The 14815-nt window shown below is 36.7% G+C and overlaps 1 protein-coding gene across 5 annotated transcripts in view; it reads right to left on the bottom strand.

Moving 5' to 3' along the window:
- The window catches only part of Pcdh9 (protocadherin 9), an 845344-nt gene that overhangs the window by 777924 nt on the left and 52605 nt on the right, over positions 1-14815 (bottom strand). The gene's annotated exons all lie outside the window — the stretch shown is intronic.

Consider the following 14815-nt stretch of genomic DNA (forward strand, 5'->3'; position numbering starts at 1 on the left):
ACCTGCTCTCTCTGTTTAGTGTTACTTATGTGTAGATGATTTCAGGGCTAAGTAAGGAATTGGTTGGGAGATTTTTTTTCTTGGGTAATGATGCCTCCTACACCAAGCATTATTTAGTTGTCTATAGTTTTTTTAGGGACCGGACCCTGTGAGCTTTCCATTTCAATCTCAGCATGCCTGTATTGGTGTTACACTTGTTCATTTCTTGTTTAGGTAGTCAAGTTGTTGAGGTGTCATTGATGAAGCTTCCCTATTGTTTCTCAGAGACACACTCTCACCCAGACTCCTGGTCCTCTGGATCTCAAGATGCAAGTCTGTTGCTGCAGGGCTGGAGCTAAGGGTTCTTAAGGAATGTTTTTCAATCTCTGAAGACACACAACACACCTTATAAGAGTGAAACTAGACAGATTTTTCACAAATCCTCCCAAATTTTATCTTCTAGAAAGAACTTACAAGACCTTTCGACGTTCTATTTGTTCTAAGAATTGTAAATTTTACATTAAATAAAAGCATGGGCTGCCTTTGGAAGAAGAACATCCCATGCCCCTAGAATAAACCCGTGTGTTTTACTGTTGATAGGAGTTGGAATCCTTCCAAGAAGGGAACTAATGAATTACAACTTGGCAGCACTCCCTGGCTGACACAATTTCCTTCAAATTTATGAAATCTCCTGCTTCCAGAAACCCACTCACGCCGAAGGCCTCTCTGTACCTTTTAGAGTAACAAGGCAAGACATTGCTAGACTTGAGATTTCATGTTACTAATGAACCTAAACCTATGAACAACATATTCTTTCCAGACCGAGACTGAGAGAATTTCTTATATTTTGCAACAATAGCCAATCCCTTCAAATCATCATCTCTTTGATAAATCACAGGATATCTCTAAATCTTTTATTACATCAAATGTGCTAGTTAAGGCAGGAATGAGCTCACTGAGAAAATGTCTGCCACGGAAAGATGCCTGGTGATATTCTGGAAGGATAGAGCCCTCAGCGATTTCCCCAAATTGTAGTTTATATCCTTGCCACAAACAGTCCCTATTTCAGATTATAAGCAATTTCTGTAACATGAACTAATTTCAATAGTTTTAATCTCATGTTAGTGCTGTAATAATCTTAATTTATATACATGTGTCACTGAAAAACAATAAGATTTCATTTTGTCCTTGAATTAAAATTCATGAAATATTTTAGTGCTATATTTTTCTGTAGCTTTGTAGCTTGTCCTGGAACTAACTCTGTAGAGCTGGTTGGCCTTGAACTCACAGAGATCTGCCTGCCTCTGTCTCCTGAGTGCTAGGATATGAATTCTTTCTCACCTCAGGGCTTAGAGACACATCTTTCTGTCACTTTCCCCTTTGCCTGAACTATATCTATGACCTGTGACACAGACTACTGTTTTCCATTGTAAATTCTTTACTAAAGATTTTTAAAATTTTTTTGGCATTTCTCACAATATCTTTAGCAATCTATTCGACCCTATCATCATTGTGTTAGATTAAAGGGCTCTTGCCTACAAAAAAAAAAAGATATGATTTTTATTTTATATCATTTAAAGCATCTTACACATTAGGAAATTTCCAGATGGATTGATGGAAATCACAATGAAGCAAGTTTTGTTTTTTAAGGTATGCAATAAAATTTTTGCCTACACTACAATTTCTTTTAATGTGTTTTATCTGTAGTTACTGGATATTTATAATTTGGAGAAGTAATATATTTACAGTCTAATAGGAACTGATGAAAAATTTAGTTCACCCTGAAATAACTGAATTGCCAAAGGAAGTCATTTTGTATAAACAAGAAAGGAAAGAGCTGAAAGAACTGTCTTATCTGGCCTTGTGAACTGAGAATTAAGAACATACACAATGAATTTTCACGCATACTTCTCCACCTTGCTCAAGGCATATATTATTTTATGCAACTAATTTAAGGAGAGTTTGTGCATTGAATTTAAAATAAATGTAAACGTGGAAAGAGTAAAAATAAATGGAGATTTAGGTTGTCCAATTCCTTCTGATATTAGACACAGCAGGGTAAATGTATAAGACAACCAGTTATTCAGAATAGTCAGGGAAGAGTTTCTATGACATCTAGATAAATTATTCTTCATTAATCTCTAAAATTATTTATTTTTAGCTGAGTTTCCTAACCTCCTTTTTATGTACATCTTTTGCTCTGTCCCCTTTCCAAAGGCATTTCTCATCTATGTAGACAACTGCAAATTTTGTATTTTCTCATTGCATATCTGATCAGATGCCTCTTAATTTTTCCCCATGGTCGCGTATCACTTCCTTTCAAAAGCACATAGAATGAAATAGGAAGGCAGACTGAAATGGTTTCATGTCATTCTTAAATCTTGCAGGATTTTAGAGATAGGTCAACGCTTCTGTCTTTTTAAATATGCTTACATGTTGCAAAGCTTTGGTTCAGCAATTACTAGGTAGTATTTTAACAGAAGTTAGAAAGCTGCATAATCATGGGAAGATGTCCAAATGAAAATGGAAGATATTGAAAACAAAATTTGCTCATATTTATACAGGATCACAACCTTAAGTAGAAATTGTAAAACTCGTGGAAACCAAATATCCTTGTATTTTTCTACAACAGTGGAAGGCACACAGAAGCATCATGTGTTCCTTTATGAAAAATTGTCTAAGCTATCCTTACTTTAAATCCCAGGCACAGTTCTTTCTCCCTTTGAATTTGCCAAGGAATTACTCACTGTTGACAGAGCCAGTCCTAAAGGAAATATCCAGAATACTAAAAACTGTACAAAGAAGAAGAAAACGTTTGCCATACTCTATAATAACCAACAAAAGAAAGATATTTGAGGGAATAATATCTTAAGCAATATTGTTTAATCTGCTTTTCGCTAAAGTGACCAAATCTTATTCCTGTATTAGAGCCCCAATATTAATGTGAGCGGTGAATCTGTGCCTACTTGAACTTTTAGCACGATTTTTTTTCCTGACTCTATGACTCCCTTCACTGCCTTACATATGTCTCGGCAACTGGTCTCAGCTCAAATATTGTATCATTTGAATGGTAGCCTGTATAATAAACTAATTTGCATATTTCATTTCAACCCTTGGGATATTCCTTAGTATGTTATGTGCACTGAATAAATTCACGCTGAAAAAGGAATAAAAGCACACCTCTTGTCTTGTTTCTGTCTAACCCAATATTCTACACATATTCTACTTAGATTACTTATAAGTTCCAGGATTTCTGACTCTACTGAACTTCAAATTTCTCAACTTGATCTTTTATTTTTGTTTTGCAACATTCATGCTTTAAATATATGCACTTATGCCGAGTGGGGATGGCACATCCCTTTAATTCCAGCACTCAGGAGGCATAGGTAAGTGGATCTCTATGAGTTCGAGGCCAGCTTGGTATACAAGAGCTAGTTCCAGGATAGGCTCCAAAGCTACAGAGAAACTCTGTCTCTAAAAACTGAAATAAAAAGATATACATCTATTAACAGTTCTAAGAAATTGTTTAAATGAAGGTATATAAATAGTATTAATGGCAAGATTGACAAAGTCCACTTGCCTTTTTAAAGTAACTTATAAGCATTCCAGTTTCTTTTTTCCTACTTATTCATTTTTTATTGAAAATGAATTCTTGTTTCCCATGATACATCCTGACCACAGTTTTCCTTCCACCCACTCTCCCCTTGTCTTCCCCACTTTACCTTTCCCTCCTTTTTTTTTCTTCAGAAAAAAAAGCAAGTTTCCTAGATGCAACAGCAAAACAGGACAAACAAAAATACAACAAGACAAGGCGAAAGCATTCAAACCAAGACAGAACAAGTCAACACAGTATATTCATGCTCTAGGTCTTGTCTATGATTTGGAAAACTTCTGAATCTTATATGCATAAGAGATTATGTAAAGAGAAAGGTATACTGCTCCAAACAAATCCTTTAAGTAACTAGGAAATTAGGTACAAAATATATCATGAAGCCAATTTGTGTGAATGATGCAGTAATACATTTGCGTTAATTAAATAAAATCAGTATTACTAATATTGTTAAATGTCAGCCATAATATTTATGAAGCATTTCCTTGATGATTTCAGAAGGTTTTAGCAGAAGGGATTCTAAAATCTAACGCATAAGCAGGCAGAGATTTCAGGGAAGTTTGAAAGTTAACTTTGAAATCTTATTGGATATAATCATTTCTCCATTGCTAGCATAATTCCCCAGTCTGGGCTCTGGCAGGGAAATAAGACAATTCTCCCTGCAACCTGGGGGTTGACATTAATTAAAACCAGAAAATCAAAACGCATCTGTGGTGGATATGGATGCCAAATGAGATGGAGCGATTTTAAAAGTAAACTTCTTACAAAGGTAACTGAATGTCAGAACCTAACATTTTCCCTTAAAATAATGATAATTAAAATACCTTTAGCACATCATATGCAAGCTGTTATCATGTACAAAATAGCGACCAATAGACAGACCCTCTTGTATTTGTGAACGTTAAGGTAATGAGATTATAAATAGTAGTGCTTGTCTTATTCCTAACAAGAGTAAAGCATTTTTCTTCATACCCCAAGAGTTGAGAAGAGTTGAGAGAGAGAGAGAGAGAGAGACAGAGAGAGAGAGAGAGAGAGACAGACAGAGAGAGAGAGAGAGAGAGAGAGAGTCAGACAGAGAAACGAGAGAGAGAGAGAGAAAGAGAGAGAGCGAGAAAAGATCACTTAGTTCTACATATGTTGTGATTGAAGATAATTTCGAAGTAAACTGGGGACAAAGTCTTTAAATGTTCACTTTCAACTTTAGCTTCTTGTCCCATTTTTGCTTTCTATTTCTGTAATAAACACCATGGTCAGAAGCAACCATGTGAGCACAGGGGTTTGGTTCATCTTATTATAAGCTTCACTAGGGAAGACAAGGCAAGAACTTAAGAAAGAAATCTATAGATAAAAGCTGAAATGAAATGCTAGATGGAACATTAATGATTGTTTTTCATAGTTTGTACAGCTTGCTTTCTTATACATCTTAGGACCACCATTCCATGCATGGCAGGGTCAACAGTGACCTCAGTTTTCCCATATCAAGTGTTAATAAAAAACAAAGCTCCACATACTTGTCTATAGGCAAATCTGATGGAGACATTTCCTCAACTGAGGTTCTCACTACCCAGATGACTCTGAATTGTATAAAGCAGATAAATCAACCAACCAACTAATTCATTATCATGCTTCTTCATATACATAATAAAGGCTAAGTGAGTGTTTTACTTCCAGAAACTTCAGTTTAGTCTTCAGTACGATAGTACTTGGAGGTTGGGTCTTGGAAAAACCTTGGTCATAAGAGTAAAATATTCATATATTCAGTCCCTCTCCCTCTCTTCCTTATTCCTTCTCTGCGATCTTTCCCATTACTGATATTTCTATGCCATTCTTCTCACTTTGTCTACCAATGAGTATCTGATCAGAGCAAGGGTAAATGCTTGAATTCAGAAAGAGCACCATCATCAAACACTTTATATCTCTCAGTGATATAATAGTTTGCTTTTCAATTGATTAAATCATCCTATGACATTATGATCCAGTGGTCCCAAGTAACTGACGGTTATGAATTGCTTTGTAGTAACTTTGTTATTTATGAAATACCTTTATAAATAACTTACCTTCTTTGAATACTTTCTCCCACTAAAATAGTCTATTTTGTGATCACTATACCTCCTAGGGAAAAAATATATCAGCTATGAGCTATTATCTTTAAATTAGGCTGACATAGTTTCTATTACCAATTCAAAAGTGAGGATATATATATCTCTGTTTACAGTCATTGTTACTAATACTGCTTTAGTGATCAATTTTGACTATAATATGAACTTGAAGAACATTATTAGAAGTGATCTCAATAGTCATACAGGCTATCCTGTACACTGTTACGATTTGACTAGGACAAAGTCTTCAAACACAAGAATACCTGTACCTGAGGGCACTCATGTAAGCCTAAAGGCATAAAAGGTTGAACCCAAATGGACAAAGGTCAATAAGAGAAAAAATTGAAACCAGCATTGAAAAAATATAGCAATTAGTATAACGAAAACTAAAAACCAAGTAAAAAATTCCCTAAACAACTAAACCATTTTTTTAATGAATAGGCTCTTCTTAAAAAATATTTTTCTTTCTGTTTTAGTTGCTTTTTATATATTTTATTTAGACACTCAGATATTTGGGAATCCATTTTTGTCACTATAAAATAATTTTAAAAATGATGAGAACTTATTTCCTTTATCCATAATGTGCTTCAGCTCAGAGGGTCTGCAGACATGTACCACTGCCCTCTGGGAATATCTGAGTCTTCAGTTCTTATGATTCATTTCTCTCTAGCCTTGAGGATCGCAAACTAGAAACTCATCACCCACAATGAAATATAACAATAATAAATACTCTAAAAGTTGTTCAAGTTTCCTTTCTTGTAGTTGAAAATTGCTTTTCTACTAAAGTTTTGATTAAAAATTCAGCCTTACGTAGTTATCCAAATATCATGATTCAAAATTACTTTCAGGCTTTTTCAGTACCCTTTATGTCCATGTGGATTTTACTCTTTTCTTCCTTGTTTACTGTTTGGTTTAAAGATATTAATCCTCAGTAAACCTGGAAGTCATTCTACAAACGAGGTCAGCCTTGACCACATAGCTGTCCTCATTCCTTGTCCCCTAAAATACTAGAACAACAGGTATGCACCACCCCACTGAGACACCATTTGTTGGACAGAGACATTGACAGACAGAATGCTTTGTTAGGGCTGCTTTAAAAATATCATACTTCTAGATCATCCTAAAATTAATGGAATGAATTATGATTGAGTAATCTGAATATCTGGAGGTGACAAATTCCAACTCACTGCCTGATCACATAGCATGTCAGAATTGTTGGACAATTTTCTTTAACTTTACTTCAGCCCCAAAGATCTGTTCCAATATAAGAAAACACTCTGGGACACAAAGTGTGTGCAAGCAGACAATCCTTTTAGTTAATGAAATGCCTCTGCAAGGACAGCAATCCATAACCGTCTAATGTGTGTTTATAAATACGAGCATGGCCTCAGTAGAGTGAAGGCCGGAGATGAATTATTCAGGAGGTCTGCTGTGAGGCTGGACAGCTCCTTCCATGCTAACAGCTCCTCAGTGACAGCAACACCTGGCTTAGTGCCCTCCGTCTGCAGCCACCTCTAAACAGCCAAATCTCATTTTACCCTGGTTCTGGATGTGTCTTATCCGGAGAGCCCATTGTTCTCCCGACAGATCTGAAGTTAAGCTCTGTAGAGAGACCCAGGCTCCAAGAGGAGTAAGTCACTTCTCGGCAGGTCACAACCTCAACATGCGGAATTGCTGACTGCTGAATGCACCATTGGCAGTGCAAGTGAGAGCAAGACCTAATAGACACTTTAATTCTTGTGGCCTGTCAGGCAGGGTTAATGTGAGTAGGGAGAGGGAAATTAGTAGCTAATAAGGGAGAATAATAGAAATGAAGACTATTTCCCCTTGCTAAATGTCCGTAATTTGTGCCTCTTCCCATTAGTTTCACAACCCGAGTTGTTATAATAATAGCAACAATACAATCCCTTGGAGGATTATAAAGAGCTTTGGCTTCTCTGGACTCATGAACATGGTGACTGTGACATTTGATGTGCAGTCAATAGTGCTTGGGGATTGGCGAGGGACAACACTTATTAGCTAACTTAATCCACAGGCTAAGTATTTCCTTTAAGTCAGCTTTCGTAGATGACACTAAGAGCCGTGGTTCGCTTCTTTTCCTTTGCCATGTCTTCTGGGAAGCAATTATAAAGCCAATAATTTTTAGCATTATTAATTTTTTATATTCAGGCTAAATTTTCCTTGGCTTTATTCCTACCATTTGTTAGGATTTATTGGCCTAGATAATGACCCTAAATAATGTACATGTGCATAAAACCAACATTTGTAGATTGGAAAGATTTGCTACAATTGGAAGAGCGGTCAGTCTCTTTTGAGTATTGAACTATAGCTGCAATTTCTTCAAAAATAAAAGTGTTTCAAGTTGCTTCTTAGCTCTCAAGGAATTGGCCTGACTGAATACTTGTACCTAAAACTTTAGTTTCAACATTCTGTTTGATTAAAGTGGACTATAGGTGTTCTTCTGGGACTTTCAACACAAAATATTTTTTTTAAGTTTGTCTTTTATGTAAAAATTGAAAATCACAGGCATAAGCAGTGTTGACTTCCACGTTTTGAATGCTAGCCCCAGAGAAAAAGCAAGCATCAAAAGTCTTCCCAATCTGATCACCAGAAGAAATTTTTCACAGGTCAGCAGATTTTGACCCAATTGCTCGCCCACAGAAATCTGCATCAGAAAATAAAGCTGGCCTCACTACAATGCCCTCCACTAAGCCTCCCAAGTGAGTGGAGAAGATTAGGTGCTTGTGAGTCTTTAACATATTTCTGCACATTAGAGGCAAAGAGAAACTGATCTAGAATCTCAGACATTACTGTTCCCATCATGTGTGGAGGTGCAAACACTGTCAGATATACAACTGTGTGTTGATAACACAACTGTCTTACCCGAAGTGGAGGGGGCGGAGTCTTTTATTTGAATCTGCTTAAAAATGTTTTCTAAGCCTGCTATTAAAACTACCACCAAGTTACAAGAGAGTTAAAGAGGAAAATATGAGCAAAATGGTGTATGTACTTTCATGCTCCTCTATTTGTTTTTCAGTTGTCCCAAATTTAGACCATGATACTGAATAGTCAGGGCGACTAATTATCTCCCAAATATAGATATTAACATTGGCGTGGAAACTCTGAGAAGTAACCGAACACTGGCTTTCACATTGCTTGGTTACTGTAGCAACTCCATGTGTGTGAATTAGAATCAAAAGGAGTTGAGCACAAAGCCTGGCAGACTCTGTTTAGCTCTGATGAAATACAAATGCGGAAGAAAGGTCTGCAGCTTCCAATTGTAATGTCCCAATTGTGCAGGATGTATCAGCGCTCAGTGAAGATGAACCATATTACACTCATGTTTCATAAATGTTAGTGACTATGCACCCGTGTTCACTGAAACAAAATAAAACTAAAGGAATCTTTCACCGTGCTTTCAGAAGATGCATCAGGCCTTTTAAGACTTTATGTGAGTTACGAAAATAATCATTTAATGTAATGAAGCTTTTTACTTCTCTTGAATTTCCTTTAATGTTATTAGTTTCTAAGCATTTAAAAATTCAGAATTCGAACAACACATACCTAGAAGTGATCTGTACGGCAAAGGAAAGATTTAAAAGAATGCTGATACAACCCACAGAATGGAAGATGCTTGGAGAATGTACAGCTAATTATAAGTTCATACCCAGAAGATTTAAAGAACTCAAATCAATAGCAAAAACACACTAATAATCTGATCTTTAAAAGGACAATAGAACTGTATAGACATTTCTCAAAAGAGCATGTAAAAATGGCCACAGATATATTAAAAAATGTTCAACAACACTAGTCTTCAAGGCAATACAAACAAAAGAAACACAATGAATTTTCATCTCTGCAGTTAGAAGGGCTATTATCACAAACACAAAAGATTGGTTCTGGCAAAGACAGAATGCAACCTTTACATATTATTGGTTGGAATGTAAATTAGTATGTGTAAAGCAGTATGGAGCGTCCTTCAAAAAATTATATTCAGAATTACATTCTGATCCAATACCCCACTATTGGATGTATAGCCCTAGAAAATGAAATGGGCAAGTCCAAAAATACCTTTGTTTTCCCCCATTATTGTACTACTATTCATAATAACCAAGAAACAGTAACAATCTAAGTATCTACCCATTGATCAAGGAGCATAGAAAGTATAATATATTGCACTGGTGAATATTATAAAACAATAAAAAAAAATGAATGTGATTATGTGTGACCTGAATGAAACTTGTATTACTATACTGAATGGCTAAGCACTGAACAGAAAGATAAACATCACATTGTTTTGCTCAGATGTAAAATGTAAAAAGAACTAATACTATAGATGTATAAAGAAGGAAAGAGATTAGCATATTCTATTACTGAATAAATATGAAAAATAAATTTAGGGTATATTTCAAGAAATCTAGGTAGAATGACATTTAGTATTTGCTCAAAATGAAATGAGTGCGTTCTTTTTAAGAAACAGAGATGCTTACCCTGAATAAAATATTCCACAATGTACATATGTATCAAAACATCACATAATGCTAAAAACTGTGCAATTCTTTTTTCTCAATTAAGCAAATAAAACTTAAATACAATTCCAAAGTAGGTTTTTCCCTACCAATGTCATATCATAAAAAGTAAACTCCTTAACTTCAAGTAATTTTAACTGTTTATGCATTTCTAGGGCTCTGAGATATTAAGTGTAATCTCTAGTTTCTGTTATTCACATGCCAAAATGTAAAACAAGAAATGTTTATTTTTAATCCTAGAACTTGCTAATTCAAGTAAATGAATCTAAACTCTGCATAATGCTTTATGAAGACATATACTTACCAAAAACATTGTAGAAAAGTATAGGAAATATATTCTTTAAGCAATAGTTACCAATATGTCCTTTTTCTTATAGGTTACCAGAAAAATTATCAATAAACAGCATTCCTTTTTGAGTATGTGTGTATGTGTTCATATGTGTGCAGGTATGCATGTACACGTAGGAACATATTTGTGGGTGCCAGAGTACAAGTCTCGTGTCATTCCTCAGGAGTTGTATGTCTTTGTCTTGGAGACAAGATCTCTCTTTGGAATGGAAATCCAAAACTAGGCTAAGCTAGCTGGTCAGAAAGTTTTGAATAACCACATGTCTTTGCCTTCTCTGGTCTGGGATTACAAATTCACGGCATCATATCCTGTTTTATTTATTTATCTAGTTAGTTAGTTAATTAAAAATTTCCACCTCCTCCCACTTCCCTCCCCTCCCCTCCCCCACCCCTTCTCTCCCTAATTCTCCAGTCCAAAGAGCAGTCAGGGTTCCCTACCCTATGGGAAGTCCAAGGTCCTCCCCTATCTCCCCAGGTCCAGGAAGGTGAGCATCCAAACAGATGTGATCAAGCCCGACTCTCTGAATGTGGCTGATGGTGGAGACTGACTGAGAAGCCAAGGACAGTGGCGCTGGGCTTTGATTCTACTGCATGGATGGGCTTTGTGGGAGCCTTGTCTGTTTGGATGCCCACCATATCCTGTTTTTTGCCTTGGTTATTGGGAATTGAATTCAGGTCCTTGTAAAACAAGCACTTCATTGAATGAACCATCTCTTCAGTATCCAACAATTCCGACTTTATTAGTGATTAGAAACTATACAATCACTGCAGAAAGAGGCATAGTTATCAGTCTATAGGAATTTTGGAGTAAAATATATATTTTTTATTTTATATAAATATATATTACAATACAAATATCTACATACAGACAGACAGACAGACAGACAAATCACACACATACACACACACACATATATAAATGAAGTGATCATATCTTTATTTATCTGTCTTAGTTTCCATATTCTGCTCTTTCTGCAAACATCCTATGAATACATTTATTCACAAACCTCTGTGCCTTACTATATAATTATTTTGTCATGTGATGTGTTCCTATAACACTAGCCCTATGGCAATGACCCAGGAAATAATTCACTTACTTGTCAACTATACTGTTCCATAAAAGAACATTTGGGGAATGACTCTGACCACCATCATGTCATCCCTAAGCCTTAAAAATGACTATAGAAAAGATGAGGCAATTGACAATGTGTGTTGGAAATAACATGTTAAAAAAAATAGGAGAGTGCCCGAGAGATGGCTTAACAGTTAAGAGCACTTGAGGATCTTCTAGTTTAAAGTTCTTCTTAGGGAATGTGTTGCCTTCTATGGGCTGAGTAACATATATCAATTAACAACAAAGACAATGCTCCATAGACGTGCCCATAAGCTAACCTTATCTAGATAACTGCCAATTAAAACTTTTCTTGCTATTGGGTTGCCTTGTCTAGTCTCTAAATGAAGGTTTTAGCCTCATCATATTGTATCTTGTGTTGTCCTGTTGGACTGTTATCTCTTAGAGGTCTGCTCTTTTCAGAAGAGGAAATGGAGAGGGGATGGGCTAGAGGTAAGGTATGTGAGGGGAACCAGGAGGAGTGGAGAGAGGGGAAATTGGTTGGAAAGGATTGTAAGAGAGAAGAATCTTTTTTCAATAATAAAAAAAATAATTCAAAAGAATGTTTTTCCCAAGAGATTCTACATTGTTTTAATCTAATAGTCATAACTAACCCACACAACAGACTGGGAAAGTTGTGGGGATCAGTACGCTCATGTGGGTGCAACTACAGACTTTATAGAGGATTCTTATTCATGTTGTCTGTGTTGAGTTCCATATAAAACAACTCTCACATCAACCACAGATTTCCTGGCTCTTACCTATTTTTATGCTTCTTTGTTCCCTTCACGGGCATCTTATACACAGCTTGTTTTCTGATGATTTCCTTTCTAGTACATATTACTGAGTGCATCTAGTTCTTTTCAAGCTTAGAGGTGTATCTTACACCTCTAACAAGTAACCTGTAATAGATGTCTATAAGACAGCTGTCAGTGGACTGAATTTGTGAAATCAGTTTGATTGGAAGAATTATTTCACTACATGACATAACCTTTAAAATGACATTTAATAGCACTGTAAGCCTAGCTTTAAATTATAAAAACATGTGAATTCACGTGTGGTATTGTACTTCTGTAACCCCATTATTCATCAGGTAGAAACAGAATCACTGCTGTAAGTTTGAACTGACCCTGGGGTATGTATAGCTCCTATTTTAGAGTTAAAAAATTATGTAGCCTAAACATTTCATTCTTAGATTGAGGTTGGATCGTGATTTCCCAGAAAGCACAGCTATAGAGGAGAATTTCTATCTCAACAGAACAAAACAGACAGCACAGTCAGTGAGTATCTGAGTACACTGAGTATATAGCTGAAGGTGACAACTTTATGGGGTGGCAGGCTAGAATTTGCTTATTGCCATGAATTAGTTTGGTAAAACAACGTAATTGATTTTTCCATTAAAAAGAGTTTAGTTTTCTTACTGAACTCATATACATATTGTGATCAATAAGAATGTTAAGAATTTTAATTGACTTGTAATTTTTTATTCCTTTTTATTCTTTATTTTATCATTATAATGGTAATAAGAAAAATAGAGCTCTTTTCTCTACTGAAGGTATAATTATAGAATAATATGGCATACAGTGGATAAGGTCTATGAATGGGGCCTCTTCATTTACCTTCTGGAAAGAAAACAACTACGTCGTTCTTTAAATTATGTAGAAATTATCTTTCCTTTGATAGCCTAATACAGGAACAGAATTTGAGCTGACATTAATTGTCATGTAAGTAGGACTAACCCTTGAAAAGCTAAGTTGTTAACACTATACTATCAATAATTCCATAATGCAATAGGCTGTTTTGTCTAACTATGCTCTTTAGTGATCTGTCCCAAATTCTTGTAAGAGTACAATAGGCATTATTAGCTCTGTAGTCAAATATCAGGATAAAATATTTAGTCTTCATTATTTGATTCTAACAGATGCCATTTGTGTCATTAATGCAATAGTTAAAAGAACCTCCCAGAGAACACACAACTTTCAAACTGACTCCAATTACTGTTACTCAATGTACGTGATATACACCCTCAAAAGTTCATGGTTTGTACTCACTCATAAGTGGATTCTAGCCATAGTTAAAGGTCTTTGAGTCTATATTTCGTGATCCTAGAGAAGCTAAATAAAAAGGTGAACCTGAAGAAAATCATATAGTTATCCTCCTGGATATTTGAAGTGGACAATATTGCCAGGCAAACTTGGGTGCACGGGGGGTGGGGGGTGGAAGAAAGGTGAGATGGTTAGGGAGAGGGGAGAGGGAGAGGATTGGGGATGGCTTGGGGGAATGGGAGGGGGGAGGGAGGAAGGGTGGTTATGGGAGCAGGGAAGTTTATATCTCAACTAAGGGAGCCATTTTAGGGTTTGCAAGAGACTTGATTCTGGAGGGGTTCCCAGGCCCAAGGAGAGGTCCCCATATTGTTCCCTGGGCAGCAGAGGAGAGGGTGCCTGAACTGGCCTTGGCCCATAACCATACTGATGAATATTTTGCATGTCACCACAGAACCTTCATCTGGCGATGGATGGAGATAAAGACAGAGACACATATTGGAACACTGGACTTAACTCCCTAGGTCCAAATGAGAAGCAGAGGAAGGGAGATCGTGAGCAAGGAAAGCAGAACCAGAGGGAACCTTCATCCGACGATGGATGGAGATAGAGCCGGAGACCCACATTGGAGCACTGGACTGAGCCCCCAAGGTTCAAATGAAGAGCAGAAGGAAGGAGAACATGAAAAAGGAAGTCAGGACCGCGAAGGGTGCATTCACCCACTGATACAAGGGGACCGATCTAATGAGAGCTCACCAAGGCCAACTGGACTGGGATTGAATGAGCATGTGATCAAACCGGATTCTCTGAATGTGGTTGATATGGGGGCTGACTGAGCCCCCAAGGTCCAAATGAAGACTGAGAAGCCATTGACAATGGCACTTGGTCTGGTTTCGTCTGCATGGACTGGCTTTTTGGGATCCTGGTCTGTTTGGATGCTCACCTTCCTGGACCTGGAGGGAGCGGGGAGGAACTTGGATTTCCCACAGGGCAGGAAACCCTGACTGCTCTTGGGAATGGTGAGGGAGGAGGAGAGGAAGTGGGGGTAGCAGGAGGGTATTGGGAAGAGGGGAGGAAGTGGAAATTCTTTAAATAAA

Source organism: Myodes glareolus, chromosome 12 (genome assembly GCF_982192425.1).
Source record: "Myodes glareolus chromosome 12, mMyoGla1.1, whole genome shotgun sequence".
NCBI classification, from domain to species: Eukaryota; Metazoa; Chordata; class Mammalia; order Rodentia; family Cricetidae; genus Myodes; species Myodes glareolus.